Source organism: Ochlerotatus camptorhynchus, unplaced genomic scaffold, assembly GCF_037179485.1.
Source record: "Ochlerotatus camptorhynchus isolate MF236.1 unplaced genomic scaffold, CSIRO-AGI_Acam_v1.1 ptg000083l, whole genome shotgun sequence".
NCBI classification, from domain to species: Eukaryota; Metazoa; Arthropoda; class Insecta; order Diptera; family Culicidae; genus Ochlerotatus; species Ochlerotatus camptorhynchus.
In genome coordinates this window covers 639685-656071 of record NW_027040573.1, presented here as the reverse complement: position 1 = coordinate 656071, position 16387 = coordinate 639685, and the positions used below count along the sequence as shown (strand labels likewise).

Genomic DNA, 16387 nt, shown 5'->3' with positions numbered 1-16387 from the left:
TCTTTTTTCCAACGGATGTGGCCAAAAAATTCGTACAATTGCTCTTTTAAAATGTACCATTGGATTTGATAAATTGTTTATTTTTTTAAAAATAGAATACTGCTACTTGAGTTCAAATTCATCCCACGAGTTTCAATGCAATAAGTTTACATATGTATATTGTAGGATAAAATTAACTACTTAGTGCTTTTTCAAAGATTGAGTTAAAGCACTTTTTGGGATCAGAATATTTCACCGGAGAACATTTCATCGCCAACAAATTCGTCAAAAAATTGTTCTTTTAACCATGAGCAGTTATTTCGAGTTAAACTTTTTACATAGCTTATACTGTGGCTGTCATTACATAATATTTAAACGAACCTCTAACCATTATTCATTTTGATGTTACAAATTTATTTCAATATATTTTGATACTCGTCAGAATTTTTTTTTCAAATATTTCCTAACTGACGACTGGCTCCCAATCACATAAGATTTTTATTTTTCATAAGTACAGTCCATCCCTTTACTTTCCCATCCCCCATAGCCATTTGTCATCGTGAAAAATAATTGGCAAAATCATATCTCAATGACAATTCCTTGGCATCAGTTTCACATTGTAGCCTGCGACCAAATACATTTCCACTCGGATCTCCTCTTTCAACACCAAAAACAAAACACAACAACAACGACATCCTTCAATACCTAGCTCATAGCAATACAACAGCCATAAGGTGCTTGAAATAATTGGAATATGATTTCTGGTCGTCCTCGTTGGCCGACCACACCCACACCCGAACGGCACTAAAAATCGACACTGCACAATTTGTTGGCTCCGAAAGTGGAAACCAATAAAAGAGAGTAAAAATGGCTGCCCACAGATAAGCATCGTTCCTAAAACTTCAGACCGGACTCCTCACCTTGTCCGTATCATTTGCCTTTTGGAAACCGTTCGCCATTTGCCAAGATTTATACACCGGATCGATTCATATTATCTGACTTTGAACCTACTGCCAAAGCTCCAGCTGGTTTTATTTGCCCGTTCACCCCCCATGTAGGAGGGGTCAACCTGCAGCACGGGGAAATATTCGCTCTCTTTGCGCCGAAAGTTATGATCTTGTTTTTTCTCGTCTGTAGTCATTTGTTTTGGTGGCGATCTTTGTCTCCCACCTCATCCCCACATCCACTACGTTCTGGCACCGTGCGCCCTCGTTTATCATGGTCGACCGAGCCTTGTGTGTATAGCTAGCATATTGTCGCCACTTTCCCTACCCTCCTCCCACTCCACAACGATAGCAAAGGTATAGTTTTCCATATGTTTCTCTTCCCGACTGGATTGGATTTTTTCCTCTGCCATAATAGCAAAACCGTAGACCGAAGCTGCTTGCCGGTTCTGTTTACGGTTACGAATTTTCCATTTCATTTAACAATACTTTTAGGCAATTGGTTTTTACTAGGTGAATTATGTTTTTGGCAGGCTGCTGCTGTGCTGCTCCATCCTCCCAAGTGGGGATCCGCTTGGGTGGGTTTTGGCGGTGTCAGCCAAGGATGGTCTTTGCCTAGCGCGTTCGGTGACCTAACGGATCTTCCCTGCTGGGAACGTTTGGCTTGTTAATATCACGAGTGGATGAAAAGTTATGATTATGAGTGCGACCGATGGTGGTGGGAGGACGTTCGTGATTGTCAGCTATTGAAATGTCTGGCTTTTGTTACATTCGACATTGGAAGATTAATGAGTTGCATTTCAATTGAAATTATGATCATACAACATTTGATTTTCATCCATTAGGCAGTTTCCGTTCAACTGGAATTCAGAACTGTGTCTTTTCAATCTTCGTCCTGGATTACAACGGCCTGAGACTGGAACTGACATATTTCAATTTAACGCTACTTTGAATACATTCTCAGGTAATAATTTAGAATTTTCCACGTCTGTGGTGGTTCATGTCTTAAACAGCATTGGAATTCATAATTCAGAATTTAGTTGATTTCCACCTCGTTCATAACCAACAGATTGCTACACGATATCGAGTTCCTCTGCAGCTGCGCCGTACCTGAGCAGGATAAAATAACCAATGAATACCTAATATTGACCTGATACCAAAATTTGGTATTCACCAGCATGACATGGGAGGTAAAATACCAAAGAACAATACCAAAAATAAATTACATGCAAAACCCGAGCAGGAATGAATATCTCGATACCTTAAATTGGTATGGATGAGCCTGACATAAGAGGTAAAATACCAAAAGATAATACCAAAAAATGTTCCCATAATACCATTCCAATACCAAATTATGATAATGCAATACCAAAACAATACCACACAGGAATGCTTTTGGTAGCCGTTATTTGCAAAGTATTTTGCATGTAATTTTTTGGTATTATTCTTTGGTATTTTACCTCTTATGTCATGCTGGTCAATACCAAATGTTGGTATCAGATCAGAATTAGCTATTCATTAGCTATTTTCTCCTGCTCGGGAATGCTTTGTAAATAACAAAACAAAAATATTTTAGCACCAAAAGAATACCTGTGTGGTATTGCTTTGGTATAGCATTATCATAATTTGGAATAGTATCGCGGGAAGATTTTTTTGGTATTAATTTTTGGTATTTTACCTGTTATGACAGGCTTATCCATACCAATTAAAGGTATCGTTCGTTCCTGCTCAGTTACTGGTATAAGATCTACCACCGAACCTTAGTCGTGACAACTTCAAACAAGGGAATCCGGATTTTTCCAGTAATCAAAGGATTACATTTTAGTGCTTGTTACATTTTATGACTTGATAATGGTGACAAGATTCGGGTAGTGACCACCACATGCATTTCTATATTGTATATTTCAAATCAAAAATATTGTTTATGTTCATAGAGTTTGCTTTTCCCTTTGTCCTTCTCCTTTTCCTTTCCCTCTTCTCTTTTCAGAAAGCGAGTAATGGCACTAAAGCCATAAGCCATAGAAGGCTAGGACAAGAGTTAGTGCTCATGTCCCAACCGTCAGAATAAAATGTAGCATCACTTAACCTTTCTAACATTGATGCTTAAAACAACCAATCAATCATGTAATTACCAAAATCGGAACGTACGGTACGAGATGTCCACGTTTCATCCATTTGTGAATCATCTTGCCCCTTAAATGCTGCACAGAAGGCCTGGCCGTTTTGAAATGTGTGACGCATCTTTGATGTGAAACATATCTCAAATAGACAAGACAAATTATGGAGGTATATCCATCATTTTCCAGGATGCTTTCAAGAACTGGCTATGTTGGTGTTAGATTAGATCGAGATATTCGTTCCTGCTCAGATAAAAGGGGTTTGCACACCGTGAAAATGTCACACCTTTTCTAATTGATAAATTCAAATGGCAGATTTGGAAATAGAGGAGAGCCATTTTGTTTTTGTCTTTCTCTGAATTCACAATATTTCTTCACACCTGGGATTATGAATGCAAGTTAAGAACAATTTTAATATTTTTTTTCTAATTCTGATTTCTCGATAAAAACAACTGTCGTCCTTAATCGACCAGTTTTTAGATCGTGGACTTCGAAAAATATTGTAGATTGTCACAGAACCCAGGAAACTTTGAATATTTCAAAAACATGAACACTTCACCTTCTCTTTGATATTGTGTGATCTAAAGGGTTTTATTTTTAAACTCTTCAGACCATTTATTTGATTGTTCTTTTGCAAGAATTCCATTTGTATCATCAAACAGTTTTCTCAGACTGTTTGTGAAAGTTTTTCAAGCATACCTAAACCAATTTAATTACGCTTTTGGATTTCACTTAACAGTTGTTATTCATTCTCGCCAGTAATTTGAGTCACTTAATTTTTTTTTTATAATTCACTTAACTATTGTCAAAAATTATGAGATCATTCGCTGAATTACCTTGGAATTCTGCTCCCAATTATTTTGAAATACACACTATGAAAAATTCGTATAAATAGAGCTGCTGCGCTTGAGTGAAGGTGGAAGCAACGCATAAAAATTAGCAAATACACAAACCTTTCTTCTGAGGATGTAATCTTTGCTATCGAATTTGTTCGAAGCATTTACCTTTGAGCGGCAGATGACACGATTGTACCTGTCTCATAGCGTTCGTATGAGAAAATGAGTGAGTTGCCAGACTTCTTGATTAGTTGTCTTTGAAGATATTGTTACAATTTTGTTCGAATTATCCACAGAATTAGGGATCCATTCCCTTCATTTCTCACTTGTAATTTTGCATAGAATTCCTTTGAACTCATCCGGATTTCAGGAGTTGTTCTTTTCCGTGTGAATCACGCGATAGCTAAATATTCGATAGCAGCTATTGTTTCGGAGCGCTTTGTTTATTGCTAGCAGCTCAGTGGCTTATTTCGTTGACTTTGGAAGTTAAGATGCGTGAAATAAAGAATACCATCAAGATTAGCATCTTTAATGGAACTGCGAAAACCACTTTGAAGCAGTTCCACGCTTAAATGTGGAACAATAAACAAATATTTCTTTTTACCTCTCAGAATTCAATGATACTTTGCATAATTATTCGCTAGGGGCAATGATAAAATGTAATTTGGAATCTTCCCAAGGATAAAAGGCTATTTATGGCTTAAGCACCTTGGTTGAAGGTGGTCTATAGAATTCTAAGCAACCTCATTTTTAAGTCTTTATAAGAACTTGAAAGTTCTGGTACCTTAATTGAAGAGCATTCTAAGCAGCCTCTGGCGGAACTTGAACGGAACTTTTAGAAAATAAATTAAAAAAGGTTTTTGTCCTCTACACCAATTCTATATTTAGTTCGCACTTTTATGAAAGTTATTTCAATGTATATTGATTTATCAGCATTAGTAGTAGTAATGGAGCTGTTGGAAGAATTAAACCCAGTCCTTCTGCGTGAGAGTCTCAGCACGAACCACTACGTCATCTGAAATATATTAAAGTGAGTTGTTGTCCCGCCTATTGTTGGAGTTTTCTGAGCCAGCTGACTGACTTGAATACGAAACACAACACCTTGATGAATTTAAATTGGTGTTTGCCCGCATGGTATTCCATCACACTTGTGGCGCAGTGGTTAGCGTTCGTAGATCGCATGCCGAATACACGGGTTCGAATCCAGGAAATTACATTTTAATTTTATTTTTTATTTTTGGATAGAATGTTGCATAAATATAATAATTATGATTTATTCGGGCCACTGATTATTTCATATTTACGTACATTTAATTTTGTTACAAAAAAAGATTTGTGCGGATTGCTTCATGTTCTGAAAGTTCTGTCGGAACTTTATTTGAACTTTATGGAACTTGAAAGTTCTGTCGGAACTTTATTTGAACTTTATGGAACTTGAAAGTTCTGTAAGAACTTTATTTGAACTTTATGGAACTTGAATGTTCTGTCGGAACTTTATTTGAACTTTATGGAACTTGGAAGTGTTGAATGCGGAACTTTTGGTTACTTGGGTTGCCTCTCGTCTATTTTTTTCAAAATGGCATATTTCTTTTTATACCAATACATCATAGCACGAAAACGGCTCATTAAATCAAAATGACGTTTGAGACAAAGTTGCTTTTCAGGAAAAAAAAAGTCTTAACTTCAACAGCAATAAAAGATAATTTTAAAGACTTTTAAACTTAGTTTTACTTGAGACCACACTGTGTTATTGGCTACTCAAAGATCTTGCCACAATTTCTAAACACGAAATGTCGAACAAATTATAAAGTTCCAGACTTTGTTTAAACCGATACCAATCATTCTGGAAATGTTTCTGAGCTATTCTAGAAGCTCATATATGGCTTCTCTTAGAAATTTTCTTCCCCAGAGCTTTGAATGTGTAAATCATATGTGCTAAGTTAAATCTCCCCTTTTACCAAATTTGGTCAAGTTAGCCATTTTCGTAAATTATATGATTTTAAGACGTTTGCACCGAGCGATTTGTGATAAGGGAGCAACTGATTTCATAAACATTGACGTCAACCTCCAATTTCTCACGAATAAAAGATCATTCTTCAACTTATAGCTGAAACACCCCACTACCTGATTTTGGTTTTTATATTATGATTGAGAGCCTTACTTCACTAAATATAGGCAATTGGAGTCATTGTTTGCAAAAGAAATTGTGCCCAAATCTAAAATCTTTCCGAACTTAAAATGGGTCATATATGCCCACTTCCTATGATTGGCTGTATAAAATCACAGGTGGTATTTAGTTCCATACTCCATATTGGCAAAGTTGTATTAACGTATGTTAGCATTACATCGACAATATGAAAGGACAAGCCTAGATATCCAAATCCTTATGAATAATTCATGATTGAGAACATGCACTTGAACCTGGACAGCGACGATACCCTTAGCAACGACACATGTATTTTCATGTTCATTAAGCCTACATTTCCTTGTCCTCAACATATTCTAGGGTCTTCAAATTATCTTTGAGTTTAGATTATTTGATCTATCAGGGCTTGGATATGTTTCGTTTCTAAGGACATTTCCTCAGTCGATCTTGATCTAGTAGATCATTTTATCTGAATTCCAGGAGCATTTGAAGAACTTAGAACATCTTATATAAATGGAAGTGGATAGTAAAATATGCGTAAAGACTCCATAAATCAGCTTGGATTTATTTCGCCGCAAGGGATATTGTCTCAGTTGTGACTCTAGGAATCTGATTGTCTCAGTCGTGGTTGATTTAGTAGATCATTTGATCTGAACACGAATTGGAGGACTCCAAGCAGTGCTGAGATTTGTCATTGTCATTGACAGACTTTCGCGCGATGTTGACAAAATTGATTTTCACATAGTCTTCAAAAAACCTTCATCATTTTTTCGTCAATGAAAAATTCACCTGTGAACAAAAAGTGTAATCTCGTGCATTCTGTGTTACATTATTGTAATCCAAGCAGTTCAGGTCATAGATGTTTTTTTTTTCATTTTATCGGCTTCATGAAATTGTCTCAGTTGTGGTTGAACTTGTAGATCATTTGATATGAACTCCAGGGCGATTTCGAGAACCTAGACCATCTGATGTACATAGAGAGGGATCGTAAATGATGAAGTATTGATTCAATGAATCTACTTGGACATGCTTCAGAGCTAGGGACGCTAGGTAGTTACGCACCGTGGGCTCAAACCATAACCCACTTAGTGAAAGGCTTTCGTTATTTAGGCTGAGCTGAGCTGAAAATTGGTTGAGGGATACACCGATTGTTTAGTATCATCAACATATTTTAGCAACTTTCCAAATTGTTCATCCATGAGTCCTTCAAACTGGAATCAGCACTGTCAGAAATGACGTTTGACTTAGATTAAGCTGGGGTACAGCCCAACTAACGGGAGCCCAACAAAAACGTATCCCATTGAGCAAAATTCGACTGTATATCCAAGACTAAGCACTCCAGGATAGTTTGGATGGCGTTGGATATTAGCCAAACATATTTTGATTTTTGTTTGTACAATTTTGGACAACAACCATTGAAAACAGTTCAATCCTTGCTTAAAATATGTAAAGACAAAAGTCCGTAGATTTAACGAAGGATTACGTGCTAGGTTTTAATCTTCAGCGACTGTGTTAGGGAAACCAAACTTAACAAACCCTTTAAAGGGTAAATTAGCGCTAAACGCAATCGAAATACTAAAATATTTAATTAAACCGATTAAAGATGAAGAGTCAAAGGCTAATCAGTTGTACTTCAAAACCAATGGTAAAACATAATGAATCAACAAATAAATGTTAATTTTACTTCTACTACTACTTAGGGAAACCACTTTTTTCTATCACAGAAACGCCTCGTTTTCTAATAACAAAATTGCGCATTTTCGTGCACAAAACGCACTGAATTTTTGGATTATTCAATGATAATAAAAAAAAAAAGCGAAATTGATTGGAGGAATATCTTGCTAAAATTTTCCATTTGTGAGATATTTACAATCAATCAAATATATATAAGAATTTCTTGGATTTTTCTAGCGTCCTGGAGAAAACCTTATCTTAATTCGAAGTGTTTCTGGTTGATGGACAAGGTCTTGTGGTATTTTTCATTGCCAGAAGGTTTATGAACCACTTCAATACTGTTACACATTTGACCACAAACGTTTGGTTTCTAGGTACATTATCAAAAAGGTTTGGGGTGATGTGGCTGGCAGCAAGGTGAGCGAACGTTCATTGAAAATTAACTCTTAAGCAACAATAATTTTTGGTGGTCCTGAAAAGAACAGTTTTATCATGCTGGTTGAGTAATGTTCAGCTATTGGGGTGTTCAACACAGATGTGGCTGGCAAGCTGTATGTTGTTTGGAAGGAGGTGACGTGCTTGGCATGGATGACTCACAGCAGCTCACGTATTTGCAACTGAATCCGATCAGTAATGGTGTGGCTTCTTCGGTAAATCGAGGGCTCTTGTGGGCAGCCTTGATTGCTTGCTGCTTGTGGAGAGCCTTTCGTTGTGTACTGGAGAAAATGGATACCTTGACCACCGGCAGCACACCTTACGGGCAGGAAAGGGAACGTCCACGTATTTCGCTTCGCTGGGAGAACTGTTAAAGGACACGCAGGAAAAGGGCCATCACGTGGAGATCATCTCTTTGGATAACTCCAAGGCCATCAACAGAACATGGATGCCGTTAGTACTTCAAGAGCACATCACCTGGGGATTCAAGGGAAATATCCTTTCCTTTTCCGAGGCTTTCTGGCAAGACGATCGTTTAAAGTCGCCGTGGGGAACACCAAGTCTTCTTCTTTCCCGGAGGAAACAGGGGTGCCGCAAGGCTCGGTTATCGCGGTGACGATTTTCCTAATAGCGATGAACCTGATCTTTACTCGTTTGCCACTCAACATCCACATTCTCGTCTACGCGGATGACGTGCTAGTTGTGGCCACCGGCCGCACCATCGCAAGGACCCGCAACCGATCCCCAGGAGAAAAAAAAAAATGATACGCATCTTGGGCGTTCTAGTTGATCGACACTCAACCTTCACGCAACACTTCCAGAGCGTTAAGGATAGTTGCAAGACCCGCATAAACCTTATCAAAACAATCTCCATGCCGCACCGCACCAACAAGCGAGCTATCCGGCTACATGTAGCCAAGGCAGTTATTGACAGCCGTCTACTCTATGGTCTGGAGCTCACCGCAATGGCCAAGGACAAACTGTTGCAAGTCCTTGCACCAGTTTACAATGGCTATATCCGGGTAGTTTCAGGTCTCCTGCCATCGACGCCGGCCGACACAGCCTGCGCTGAAGTCGGGGTACTTCCTTTTCGGTTTCGAATCGACACAGCAGTCGCCATCGAAGCGGCTGCCTACTTGGCAAAAACATCGGGTAACGAATGGATCCATCTCCTCGAGGAAGGGAACAGAATCCTCCGTACAGCAGCCAATAGGGAGGAAAAAGTTGGCAATCGAGACTTTTAAACATCGAAAGCCGAATTAAGGGCCAGTTTAGGGCAGGAGACAACTCGGCGGCGTTCAGAAATTCCGTCGCGGAGATGCTAAACTCCGGGTACCATAGACATACGCACTTTTTTACGGACGGGTCCAAATCGCACAACGGAGTTGGGATATGCATTGCGGGAAAGATCTCGCCAACAAGCTTGAGCCTACCGCCACAATGCTCTGTTTTTTTTTGCAGAGGCAGCGGCGATTTTCGAAGCAGAAATCACACCATCCGACCGACCAGTCCTAATCCTCACTGATTCACACAGCGTAATTTCTGCTCTCGGGTCCAACATGCCCACTTATCCGTGGATTCAGGGGATCATCAGACATGCCCCCCCAACACAGTATTCGCTTGGGTTCCGGGGCATTGTGGCACCACTGGCAACTCCGACACTGACAGATTGGCCAGGGCGGGACCATCTGGTGCCAGGTACACCGATATCAAGCGATGGGTCGAAACTTCCATGCAGGCTAGGTGGCAAGAAGAATGGTTGGCAAATCAAGGACCGCAAGGAGAGCATGCGTCCATGGAAGGACCTTGGGAACCTGAAGGAGCAACGAGTCATCTCCAGGCTTTGCAGAGGTCACACCCAGCTCTCACACGATTTCGGCGGAGGAGTTTTCCGCAAGGCCTGCGTCGTCTGTAATATTTCAGCCACCGTCGAGCACATCCTCTGCGTGTGTCCAAAGTACGAGCTCGTGCGGCAACACTGCGGCCTTTCGGAGAATATCGACGACATACTGGGTGAAGAACCTTCGATCCTGGCTACCCTGATCTCCTTTCGGAAGGACGCTGGTTTGTTTTTCAATGTTTGATTCCTTCCTTTCGGCCGTCGGGGCATCTCTACCGGACGCGGGCACCGTCCTCCACGGTGGAGCTCTTCCTTGTTCGGATTAGTCAATAAGTTAACTCAATGTCAATGGTCTAGTTTGTTCTTCTGTGTTTCCCAAATTTTAAATGTCGTCCAACCAAAACACTATAAATTCCAACTGTGTTGTTTCTCAAGACAGGCCTTATACCTCTGATATTTTTCCTGCAAAGTGAAGAACTAGCCCTTAGCCATTCACAAAAAAAAAAGGAAATGTACAATGTACGTGCCGAAAGCACTGCGGCTGCTGCTGAAGATTATGATGATCATGACGACCGGACACCATCACTCACAACACGTGGTGATTGAATGAACACCGTTTGGCGAGACCGAATGGAATTCGATTTTGAAATCTGTGTTAAGGAAAGCGCTTTTCGCTGGCAATCGGTAATAATTTTAACTATCATAGTAACAGTTGCACATTCGAGCAATTTTCAATAGTGAACTTTTAAAAATGGACAAAGTCTTAATTTTAACAGACTTCGATTGACATGTTTAGACTTAATATCCATAGACTATTGACATATTTATAAGTGGTCAAAACCTGACCACTTTTCGGAACGCGGTCGATTTTGTTTTTTTTTTTTTTAAACTGCCCCCCCAATATGCCGAAAGACGTAATCCTACGTTAAAAAAAAGTATTCAAGTCCAGTGAATTGGAAAATTCGTAGGAGAGTCTTTCCCTGTCTCTCTCTGGACATGGGAACGCACCAGGATTTGAACGTATAGCCATGACTTGTACCTCTTCCCTAGCTATGGGTTAATAATAATAGAGGCTTATCGAAAATCTGACTAGGCGGTGCAAAAATCCTTTTTAATTCTTCCAAATCCATAAAAAGTGTGGAAAGACATTTCGGTTCTACGGTGGTCATATCCAAGAAACGACCAAATTACCATCACCTACAGTTTGGTGATTATGGTCAGCCTTTGTTGGAAATTTTCAACATTGCATTGTAGATGAGTGTGTCAACTTCATCTTCATACCAACAATAATTGACTATGTCTCTGCAGAAACTGTAATCAAATCGCTTCTTCCTCCCAACAAACCTTCACTTGCTTCCAAATGCATCCAGATCGTGATTGAATTCAAAACTCAACCAATGAATAAATGAATTCAAAACTCTGCAACCGAAGTGTCCAACCAACTATTCACTTGCTGTCCAGTTTTCCGGAAGTCCCAATTTGTACCATTCCTAATTGCAGCTAGTTAGCAGCCATCCAGTTACCATGCAACGACTTCCTTCCAGCCAACCAGTGTCTCCAAAAGGTTGACATCATATCTTGGCCCTCCGTACTGGTTCCGATGTTTTTTGTTCTTGTTTTGTTTGTTTATTGCAGGGAAACTCCAACAGCCAACAGCCAGCCAACCTGCATTGTCACACAGTCCCTGCAGGCAGGTTGGAATATGTTCTGCTGTTGTGGAGATGGCCAGCCATACCGACCGAAGAGCCGGGCAACCATCACTACTGGGCGAGTCATGTTTCATTAAAAATATAAACTTTCTCACCCGAAAACAAATAACAAAGTTTAATTGCATTTCAGCTGGATTCTGCTACTGCTGCTGGGAGACGATGTGAAAAAAAAAGTTCCCACTTGTAGGTCACCGGAAGGGGACGGTCGTCGGTGCTGTTGCTGCTCCTGCGAGGTGTGCGTTTGTGCACAGTTTTGTTCCATTCGGGCTGGCTTTTTGCTGCTCTTGCTTGATTTTTTTTGCAGAAATCACAGTCAGACCAAGTTGTTTGTATATTTTTTTGCTGTTGCTGTTGAACAGTTTCCAGAAACGTAACAATGAGACCTCTCAACGTTCTAACTTTTCCTGTAAATAACAATCTCCTTTCCTTTGAGCTCCACCGATTGAGGGTCGGATGAGTAGCAGAGTGGGACCGAGCAAAAAGTGCACTCTGGCCTTTTTGTCGCATCTTCTTCCGAGAATCACTCCCTCCGCCATCGAACTGAAGTGCACAAAACAACAAGCCTTTCTCGTTTTGCCGACAGTTTTCACCGGGGTATAAATAAAATTGTTGACGACATTTAAATGTACAAAATTTTAAATTGTGTTTAAAACAAGCACTTCGGATTAGTTTTCCGATTTCCTCACCCGAACTCTGGGTTCCCCCAGGAACGAAAGCCAAAAACAGATTTTCTGTCATTTTCGGTGAATTTCAATGAGGCGGAAGTAAATTAAATGTGATTTCTCGTATCACCGCTCATCGGGTGGGTGGGAGAACGAGGGGAACCACTCAAGTGCGGTGTCGGCAAAAGTTAGTCTTGGCTTTTGGGAGGATTGTACGCTGAATCCTTGCACACTATCTGCCCCTGGTGAATATCCGGAGGATTGCGAGAAAGCCGTGCGCCGAAATGTTGCAAATATTGATGAAGGAATTGCTAATAGAATTAAATGTTTGCACTCTTCAGCCGTCTTCGCAGTGGTGGGCGGGAAATTTTACAAGGATAAACAAATTTGCTGAGACTACTACAGCTTTAGAACTTCCTACGGCATCGGTTCGGTTTGGCGGAAAAGCCCAAGAGAAGGGAGATGAAAGGAAAGTTAAATTTATTCATCAGCGTGCTTCCGGAATTTCATTTTCAAATTTGTTTTCCCAGCCAAGAAGCAGCCGAAGAAGCACTTGCCGACAAGCAGCCACAGCGGATCTGGACAGGCAAATCAATGTGATGTAATTGAAATATTAATTATATGTATATGCAAACAGACAGCACAAAAGATAGAGCTCATAAAATCGATGAGATGTGAGGGCGAAGTCTAGCTTTGTTCGGTAGACGAAACTCAATTGAGAAATTTCAGCCTGCCTTGGCTGTCGACGTAGGGAGGGAGGGAGGTGGTTGGCTTGGGGGTTGAAAGTTTGTCGAAATGAGTCCGAGCACGTTACTGGCATGCATCGGGGCATTATAATACTGATATTTATTTTCGGGTTCACACCACCACCCCTCCAAAATGCACCCAGTCGGTGCTCATCGTTGTCAGTTTTCCAAACACACCCACAGAAAATCATCACTCGTCTAACACTGTAAATATTTGCATAGGAAGAGCATACATTGCATAAATTTTCATTTTGTTGTAATACCAAACATTCAATTTCTATTTTAATATATAAAATTCGTTCTCATCGTGCTTGGTCATGTGTTCGGGAGAAAGTGGGAGCGAGAGATTGGAACTGCAACTGATGGTGGCATGACTATACTAGGAATCCGACATATTTGAACCCTTCGAGGAACCCGACTCGTTTGTATCTATTTCACGTCCGATCGACAGGAACTGCATGCCACCCGTCGGCCGTAGTATGTAGGCACTGGTGTAGGAAGTGACGCTAGGTAGTCTATCTCGATATCACTCCGTATATCCTGTATCAGTATGAAGCAAGTGAACTTTGAGCTCTCGCATAACATTGTATGCAGGTGTAACGGTGCTGCCATTCAATGTTATTTTTAAATTTTTAATGCATGATTGATGATTATTTTTTCATGGCTAAACTCGTGACAATACGACAAGGCGTTTGTTTCAAAGTTTCACTAAATGGAAGGGCAAATGACTGATGACTTTTTCTTCGTACCTACACTTTTCTGGTCATTAATTTATTATGTGTGCACATCATTATTATATTATTAAATTATTTTAGGAAATGGTTGATTTTTTCCCTTAAATTCAATATTGAAGACATTAAAAAAATATCTATGTACTCTTCTTTAAAAATGAACAATCCGTTCGGAGGCCTGAAAATGGCACCAGGGATTCCAGGTGTACAGATATGTCTATATTCAACAATTCCATGAACAAATGTAATACCAAAAAAATGATCCGATTTCTCTCCACCCTTGCACATTTATTACTCATTAAATCATTTTAGATCCATATATTTTTTAAATTCACCCTTAGGGTGCACCTTTCTGAGTTAGGGTGGTCGAAAAAATCGACGTTTTGCCTATACATACTAGAGAATCAATATAAAATATTTTTAGAATACTAAGGTGTCCTGTAAGATCACCTTCAAGGAAGTATTTTGTTCGTTGAACCCTTAAAGCGCTCCTTTCAGCTTCTAATTGGATACATTGATGCAACGGAAGTAGATAAAGTAGAGCATCTAGTGCCATACTCGGTGTGCTGTTCATCGCACCAGTTATTGAGAGAGTAGCTAGTCTTTGCAGTCTCCCCAGCTTCCTCAGGATATTCTAGGTCTTACAATCGTCAAATAAATCCAGTTGATCTTTTTTTGGTCTTAGATCCCATTTCCTATCAAAAGTTTTTTTTTACTTATCCAAAGAGCATTTATTGCCTTATTAACAACCTGCTCTATATGTGAATTCCAGTTATGTTTACTGTCAAAAATGACTGTTCGTGAAAGTTATAAAGAAGCTTTTTGACGTAGGACTACGTTTTTGATTTCTATATGGGGGTACAGTTTGTGAACATCGAAAATGGAACATGTAACAAATTAAGAAAGATTTTGAACGTTAATAACTCAGCTGCCCCTGGTCCAGCACAGTCGTCAGGGAGTAGTAAGTAGACGAAACAAGTCGAAGTGGCATTCGTCTCCGATCTTCGGGTGCGTGCAAATAGGGAGAATGGAATTGCGTAATATTTTGCACACTCATCGCCAAACTCAGAACCAAACGCAAATTCTTCGAGATAACCACCATCCGTCGTCTGGCTCGCCGTGGCGGTGTCTGACGTATCTCCGGTCTGATTTACGAGGTGTGCTGAAGGTGTTTCTGTAAAATGAGATCCGTGATGCTGTCATCTACTTTAAACACGCCAACCGTAAGCGGCCATGGATGTTATATACGTTTTGAAGTGACAGAGACGCACTCTGTTTGGTTTCGGAGGTTAAATCATCACCAACTTTGGCAACAAAACGGCTCTTTTCAGAGAACCAAGCTTATTACAGTAAAGAGTAGGAATAGAATTCATCTGCCTATTTGCCCATATTCAGAACCAACGATCACACAAAATGCTCATGTAATCAAACTGGAAGCAGGGTTACAAATTATTTTGATCAACCTTGATCAACTTTGAATCGCCACGGCCGGATATTTTCGATGGAAGAAGCAATAATTTAGCATCTAATTCGACGAAGACGGCAGGAAACATTTGTGAAGCCGAGTTATTTACGAAAGAGGGTGTCGATGAAGAGAATCGATGAATGTAGATAGGACCTATTGAAAAGTGACGCGAGATTTGTTTTCCGTACTGAGCTCCAATGCTACCGACGCCAGGGAGGCAGCTACCACACCTGGACCCTACCAATCGACCCATCAACTCAACCGGGGACCAACGCCTTTACTTCCCAAAGGAAGGCGTGATCAGAGATGTTATGCCTTAGAACATGCCGGTGGCGCCAATTGTGTGGGGTGGGGTGAGAGTTAATCACGCTAACCACCGGCCCCGATATCTTTCAAGGTGATATCACGGCGAATGAGATCGACCCAAATTTGAGTTTAGTTATCTCAGAAATAAGAAATAAAGTGTAGGAACTCAGCCAGGGTTACTTCCACTCACTTGCTATAAAAAATTGTGTTTCCGAATTATGAAAACATTAGATGTTATAATGATAATTAGTACTTGTAAGTTACAAGAAGAAGTCGTGAAGTATGTATGTATGTACACATTAAATCTGTCAATATTGCTTGCGTAGCCATATTTCTGATCGATTGATGATAAAATTATTGAAATTGAACCAGGGGCAGCTGAGTTATTAACGTTCAAAATATTTCTTAATTTGTTACATGTTCCATTTTCGGTGTTCACAAAGTGTACCCCCATATAGAAATCAAAGACGTAGTCCTACGTCAAAAATGCGTGGACTTTATTTTGTCATCGCCGACGTTTCGGTTCTTGGTTTGAACCTGCTTCAGGGTTCGATAGAAATCAAAAGAGTCAAAGAATACAACTCCAGTATTGGTATGTTAGGTTCAAAAGGGTTTCAGCTCTATGGTTAGCGCATATCATATATTGCATGTGTTTAGGTTGTTACAGTTTCCATGATCATCCGGTTTCGCACTAGTGGTACAAAGATTGAAAATATAGTCGAAAGGTTGAGATACCTAGAGATATTGACGGTAGTTACTGTGTTTTATCTCTAGTTTGAAGTGGCTAAGACTAGCGT

The 16387-nt window shown here is 40.0% G+C and overlaps 1 protein-coding gene across 5 annotated transcripts in view; it reads right to left on the bottom strand.

Moving 5' to 3' along the window:
• bru3 (bruno 3) overlaps positions 1 to 16387 on the bottom strand; it is a 556696-nt gene that overhangs the window by 20363 nt on the left and 519946 nt on the right. The gene's annotated exons all lie outside the window — the stretch shown is intronic.